Source organism: Peromyscus maniculatus, chromosome 8 (genome assembly GCF_049852395.1).
Source record: "Peromyscus maniculatus bairdii isolate BWxNUB_F1_BW_parent chromosome 8, HU_Pman_BW_mat_3.1, whole genome shotgun sequence".
In the NCBI taxonomy this organism is placed as follows: Eukaryota; Metazoa; Chordata; class Mammalia; order Rodentia; family Cricetidae; genus Peromyscus; species Peromyscus maniculatus.
Window position 1 is genome coordinate 70349219 of NC_134859.1, and position 7171 is coordinate 70356389.

Below are 7171 nucleotides of genomic sequence, written 5' to 3' on the forward strand. Positions count from 1 at the left end.
AGCTACAAAGGACACAGCCACCATTTGTCCCAGAAGCAGGCCACATCCTTACACAACTGGATGTCCAGGAAGTACCCGATGGCCCTGACACTCCACAGTGGCTGTCTCAGCATCAGCTCTCACTCTGAGCTGCTAAGCTACATGGAAATAATTACATACTTTGCTCACCATTCGCAAAGGATTAAGCTGTGCAGTAAGGAGGAACATGGTGCTATAATGTATTCTTGAATTTTTCTGGTAATCATTTGCATCTACCAGGAAAAAAATGGAGAGAAACCAGTTATGTAATAGAAAAAGGAGCCAGGCTATTGGCAGGCAGTTTCTGGAAAGCTCCTGTTACTATAGACTTCCCCATTGCATGACACCTGTCACGCCCAGGTTTCCAGCATTACAGAGGCTATAAATTGATTTGTGCATTCAGCCCAGCCAGAGCCAACATGAAGGCAGGCATACTCTTGGTTCTGGTGGCTTTGATCGCCATGGAGATGGACAAGGCCTGTGCTCTGTCTTCTCATGGAAGTAAGTATGTTATGGGGATCCAAGCTGAAAGCAGACAGGGATCATAGCACACTAGGGACTGAGACTCAGTTGCAACAGGGGAAAGCCATGTGCCCACTGCTTTGATTGAATTCACTTCCTTTGGTCTATAGGAGAGATCACTGCATTTCTTTTCGAGAGAGAGAGAGAGAGAGAGAGAGAGAGAGAGAGAGAGAGAGAGAGAGAGAGATGCATTGACAGAAGCTATGGTATAGATCAGAGCAGGTTATCTGGTTTGTAGATGTGCCTTGAATGTGGCCATCATTGGAGCTATTGCTCATAGGTGAACCTGGGGTACTGTGGGATGAGGTAGGTCTGGCTGTCATTAGAGGGTTTATAGTATCTTCTCAGATGTAAAGAAGAGGCTTTGATGGTGGAAGGTTCTTTATACTGAGTCTGTATAAGCTTGAGAAGGGAGCACACTCCCGCAATAGCCAAGTAACTCTCAGGCCTAAGCGAGAGACTGGAGCTGGTGAGGCTGAGGGAAGAGACCCAGGTGCAAAGGTGGATATAGAATAGGCTAGTTTCCTGCAGGTGATCAGGCTTTCTGCTCTCTAGCATCAATTCTCAGCCATGTCTTTCTGACTGCTTCAGGTACCACAAACACCATTTTTTTTTTCCAGAATTACAAAAACCGGGAGCTTGTCCCAAGGTGCAGCCAAATACTGGTGGAAGTTGTCATGAGAGATGCTCAGGAGATGAATCATGCCCTGGTAAAATGAAGTGCTGCAGCCTTGGATGTGGTCATGCCTGCTTGACACCTGTCTTTAAAGTGAGTATAGTCCAGTGTATTTTCCTATTGTTGTGACAGCTTCATTAAGGCAACTTATAGAAGGAGTTTATTAGGAGCTTACAGTTTCAGACAGTGAGTCCATGATCCTTCATGGTAGGAGCATGGCAGCAAGCTGACAGGCATGGAGCTGATGCAGTAGCCTAAGGTTTACATCTTGACACATGAGCATGCATCAGAGGAGAACTAACAGGGAATAGTGTGAATCTTTGACATCTCCAAGCCTGTTCCAGTGATACATCTCACCCAACAAGACATACCTCCTGATCCTTCTCCAAAATCTCCAAACTAGGGACCAAAGACTCAAATATATAAGACTGTGGAGGCCATTATCATTCAGACCACCACATCCTTTCAAGGTATGTCCAAGGGAGTGAGTGAGTTTCCAGTGGAATTTTCTGTGACAGTCTCATGTGGCTTTGTCCACTGACTGCACACAAGAGTCTGGATGTGTCCAAGAGAAAAAAACTGGAATATAGGGCAGCAGGACACTGGTTTACATGGTCTGTGGCCCTCTCCTCTGGAAAGCAGTCCCACTGAGACTAAAGTGACACAAGTCACCATGACTGAGGTCCACATGGTCATTAACTGGGATATCTCACTCTTCTTCCCCTCCCCAGCCTCAGAGGCCTGACTCTCTCAGGAGAGCAGGTGTTCTGGGGAGGGAGAGAGATAATGAAGTGAGTGGGAGCATTCATTCATTTGAACACCTTATGCATCAGGCAGGCAAGTGTTAGAATGGAGAGTAAAAGGTAAACATTACTAGACCAGAGAAGCAGGCCTGTGTCAGCATGAGCTCTGCACCAGCTTCTGCTAAGTTCTAATAATAGTGACTAGTTTTGCATGGGGAAAGGCAGAGAGATGTCAGAGTGGAGGTCAATGAGGAGAAAGCTTTAGCTGGAAAACACAAAGCCCACCAGACAAGGAAAGCAAATTCAGATGGTGGGAGATATGCTCGCCCTCCTTAGGAGATGGGGAAATGATTTCCCTGGATAGCTGTGGTATCTGGGATGTGGGTCGGGAAATACAAAAATAAGGCCAAATATCCAAATGGCAAAGAGCTGCCAGACATACAGTGAGGGCTGAATGGCTAGACTTTTCTAAAAAGATGAAAATCATGATCAAATTTGTATTGTAGATGGTTGACAGCCGAGTGGAAGATGGATTCGATACTTATAAGTATGGCAGATGACCAGCCCCAGAAGATTTCTTCTGAACCCACGAAGCCCATGCTTGCCTACTCCCTAACCCTAGAACTGCATCCTTAGAAGATGAAAATCTATGATGTGGTGACTGCTTCCTAGTGTCTGTCCAAAATAAACAATCCTTAGCATTCTCTTGTTGAAGAGTTCTTCCCATTTGTGCATCCTGTGGGGCGTTTACCCACCACCCCCACAGCTTCCCAGAGTTTTCTTGAGTGCGAGCAGCAGGAAATATTAGATAGAAGGATTTATAGCGGAGAATCTTGAGATAAACAGATAGAAAATAAAGGATAGCCTCGAGAGGGCCTGGAACCTATTCCAACGGGCCCGGACTGTCTCTGGTCCAGGGTTTTTATAGAGACGCCAAGGGGTGGAGCAAAAGACCTCCTCCCCCAGCACAACCAAGTGCAGGCCATCTCAGACACCTGCACAAAGGCCCATGGTCCTGATCATCCTCTATTCGGACCTGCTGGGTAAAGCCACGAGGAACCCCAGAATGGGCTCCCACAGGTCCCCCCTTCTTAATATATAAAAAAATAACTTAATGGCTTAAAGCAATCTCCATAGCTGTTACACCTCCCAGTATGGGAGTAGAGGATGATATAAAATGGCATTTCTCTTTTGAATTAGGTCCAAGGTGACCACAGCAGTCTTAGCTGCCTCAAGCCCTTTCTAAACCAAAACTCTTAAGGCGACTACAAACTTAAAGAATCCCTTAGCTTCATCATTACCATTAACAGGTTAACATAAATATTGCTATACATAGTCACAATTCTCTCAATCTTCCAACTCAAAGCAAACTCTTAACAGAACCATTAGAATTAGCATATATGGTGCTATATATAGTTAACAATTTTCTCCGTCTTACAACTTTAACTCAGTCATTTGAATTTTCTTGTTAACAGAACATAGGAAAAAACTTCGATGTATTCACATCAAACTTAAACATTTCCTCAATTCCACAAAGCCAGGGTGCATTAACATCAATAGGTTTCTGCAAACATAATTCAATCTCATAGCTCCTCCTTTTCTTTATAATTTTTAAACAAAAACTCAAACCTAGTTAGAGGAACCCAAACTTATACAATTCCTACAAACCCATATTGAAAAGCAATACTTTCGATCTAACCATTAATACTTTGAAAACTTAGCAAAACATCCAAAAGCAGTTTCTTAATAAAACTCTTTACACACTTTAGAAGTAGTCTCTTAGTATACCCCATTTGCATTTCTTACTAACAAAACATGACATTAATCCATTCAAACAATTTAAATTAAATAGACTAAGGAATATTAACTCTCCCTTTTCTTTATAATTTTAAGCAAAATCTCAAGCCTAGTTAGAAAACCCAAACTTTTCTGTTTAAACAGTTCCATTTGTAACACAAAACCAGTTCCATAAGTAATTTCATTCTTACATAAACAGTTCCACAAAACAATTCATGAATCACCAGTAAATAAAGCATATACGCATACACAAAATTGCATCTTGATTTTAAGTAGAAATACATTTCTTCGTTTAAACAGTTCCATTTTTAACCCAATTCCAGAAAACCGTTCCTAGGTCATTACTCAAAACTGTCCCATTGCAATGAAATCTCTATGGTTTGTTTCATTTAAGTCTTAAAATTCAAATGATAAATTCTGGTACTAGCCTTCCAAATATGAGAAATCCATAACCAAAATCTTTTTGTAATTTTATCTCATTTTAAGTTCAAAAAGTTCAAACAAGAAAAATTCTGGTATCAGGTTTTCACTTCCAAATATGAAGAGACGTTTTTCAACGAAACTTTTTGCAGTTAATAATTTTTGTTCAAACAAGCGTCTCTGCAACTTTTGTTCTCACAGACAGACCTTTTTAGTTATAGTAATATTTTAAACCGCACCGTTTTTGCTGTTAGCTCAGGTTTTTCTGTGCTGCGTTGATATTCCACGGATCTCAGCTGCGGATGCCTTGTGCTGGTTCTGGCGTCCGCCATTCTTAGCTTCTTAGCGGCTTCTAGAGCTTTTGAAACCATTCAGACTGCCTACTTTGCAGTCTACTAGGACACTATCTCCTGTGTCTCAGGTGTTTTCACCATATACATTAATAGACTCACATTAACATTTACACTTTTTCACAAACTAACATAACATGTGCTTAAGCATAAACTCACTCAACATTACACATTTTTACAAACTCACATATTAACATCTACTTATTTATACTTTAAGGAAACTATAGAACTACTTTAGCAAATATATTTCTTATTAATTCTTATATACTTATATTCATTCCATCTTATTTCTTATTTAAACTTACATTTACAACTAGCATCTTACAAGCTTATTACTACATGTCTTAAGACTACCTTAGATCCTTCTTACAAGTTTATATTCTTAAAGGAACTCTATAGATCTATTTTACAAACTTATATAGGCTACCATTAGCATATATCTAACTTAGCAAACACCTAAAGATTTCTTAACACAGATCTAACAAGACAGAATTTTTACAAACTCACATATCTTATTTTCATCTTTCTACTTCTTACTCTTAATTATTATCACCATCTCTATTAGATTCTCTTAACTAGACAGGAAGTACGTACATCATTTCTAAAGTTTACAGTTTATAGTTAGCTTTGTTATAAAGCACTGGGATTTAGTGAGTGTTGTCATTATAGAGTTGTGATACTTGTTGCTAGGGGACTGTAACATTCTCAGGACGAAGCCACATCCCAAAGTTGCCAGTTCTCTCAGCCTTTCCGGACCGGCAGAGATGCACTGTCAGCGGTAGATAGTTTTTAACTAGAGGCTGTCCCTTCACCCAAATTCATAATAGTCCCCTAAGAACTTCAATTCAAACAAACATTTCTATTACAGCAGCACTTTTGGTTTGCTCTACCAAAAAACTTCACTTCACACTGAGGGTGAAATTACCATATTTAGCTGCTGTAAAGCTCTTCGCCAAAAACTGCACAGCTATTAGGTGGTATTTTAAGGATTTTAAAGTGACTTGTTTGCTCTTATAGGTGGCTTTTTGTCATCCAACTACCGTAAACTTTTTGCACAGCTATTAGGGTAAATAAGGCATTTTACCAACGGAGCCCCAAACCGTGAAGCACCTAGTTCCGTATCCTTTCAATTTTTCATTGGAACTGACACTTAAACCCTTAGACGATTTTCCTCCTTATTTTTAAAAGCTGTATTTTAATTTTAGAGCTGACAAAAGTGTTTCAGGGCAATGTCACCATCTTTAGTGGAAAAACTACCTTTCCCAGAATGCATTTCTCTTATATCAGTCCATAATATCAGTTCCATATCAGTCCCTTATATCATTTCCCATATTTCTTATCGTGTTTGAGAGTCAACTGGTTCTCTTTTACCAGACTTGCTTACAAATTCTTGCCCGGGAGGTTTGAACAAAGTTTTTTGCTTTTGCAATGGGAGATTTGAACAAGCATTTTACATTTTCAGCTATGGCACATTGGGAGGTTTCTATTCTCCTCAGCTGGCTTTAACAGGTGTTTCAACTTCATCAGACACTGGCCCCCGAATCAGAACCACACCTGCCTTGCTAGCCGCCATTAAGACTGGCATTTCGGATAACAACTTTGCTCGGGGCTTGTGCTTGCCTTAGCCAGTCAGTGAAAAACAAGATCATTTGCAACAGAGCTTTTCCATAGCTCCTTCAGAGATTTTCTCCCACTGATCTTATTCTCATTTTGCTTGTTCTTCGCCCCCCCCAGATGCAGAGCTTCAGCTACCTGTCTGCGGCTCTGTACCTCTGCTAGCTGCCTTTGGAAGAAGGGGCTTTTTTTTCTCCCCCCGAATCTGCCTCAAACTCTAGCAGCTTTGTCAGGTCATGCATTTTCTGGGGAGGAATCTGCCTGGTCTGTTTCTTCAGAGTCTTTCTCCCAGACAGTTCCCAGTTTGGTCTCAATTTATCCCCTCCACCCCAGAAACAGTTTCCGACACTACAGCAGCGGCTTTCCCTGCTACTGAAGGTAGGGGCTTTTTGTCCGTTTGTTTTCGGGGTCTGTGTGGTTTGCGTACAGACTGAAAATCTAACAAGGGAGGTTTTCGCCATCTCTAAACTCCCATTAGGACAGGTGCTTTGCCTCATTAGGCCTTCACCTGGCCCAGTCCCCCAGTGGGTTGTGTTTGCTTGTCTGGGTGCTCAAGGACAGAGCTTATGCCAGAGACAATCACCCCTCAGGGCTACACTCCCTCATCTTACGGAGTCAGCTGAAACAAAGCTTTTCTCAAAGAGATACTTTCTCTGACAGAAAAGAAAGCTTTACTCCTGGTTAGTTCTGTTCTGCCCTGGCTGGGCTCTTTCCCCAGACAGCGTTCTGACTTGGCAGCACGACTGCTTCAGACCCAGTTCAGCTTTGTTTTCCCAGAACGGTCCTTTCTCTGATAGGAAACCTTTTTCTCAGATTTCTTTTTTGTAGTTGTGGACCTTTCAACCCAGGACTTGTAGGAAAGCAGATAACTGTGCCGTTCCCACCAGCTTTAGCTTTGTTCATTAGCAATCTTCCCCTGGGTCCTGCACCTTCCTGCCTCAGCTCTGTGCTCCAGGAAGTTTACAACGCAGGAACCCTAGTATCCCCGAAATGTACTCCAACTCAGAGACGATGGCCAGTCGCCCCTGGGT

General features: G+C 41.8%; 1 long non-coding RNA gene across 1 annotated transcript; it reads left to right on the forward strand.

Moving 5' to 3' along the window:
• The first annotated feature begins 387 nt into the window (after positions 1-387).
• On the forward strand, positions 388-2673 carry LOC121831391 (uncharacterized). The gene is made up of 3 exons (XR_013041813.1): positions 388-519; positions 1161-1309; positions 2466-2673. It is a non-coding gene; the product is annotated as an uncharacterized LOC121831391 (long non-coding RNA).
• Positions 2674-7171: the final 4498 nt, after the last annotated feature.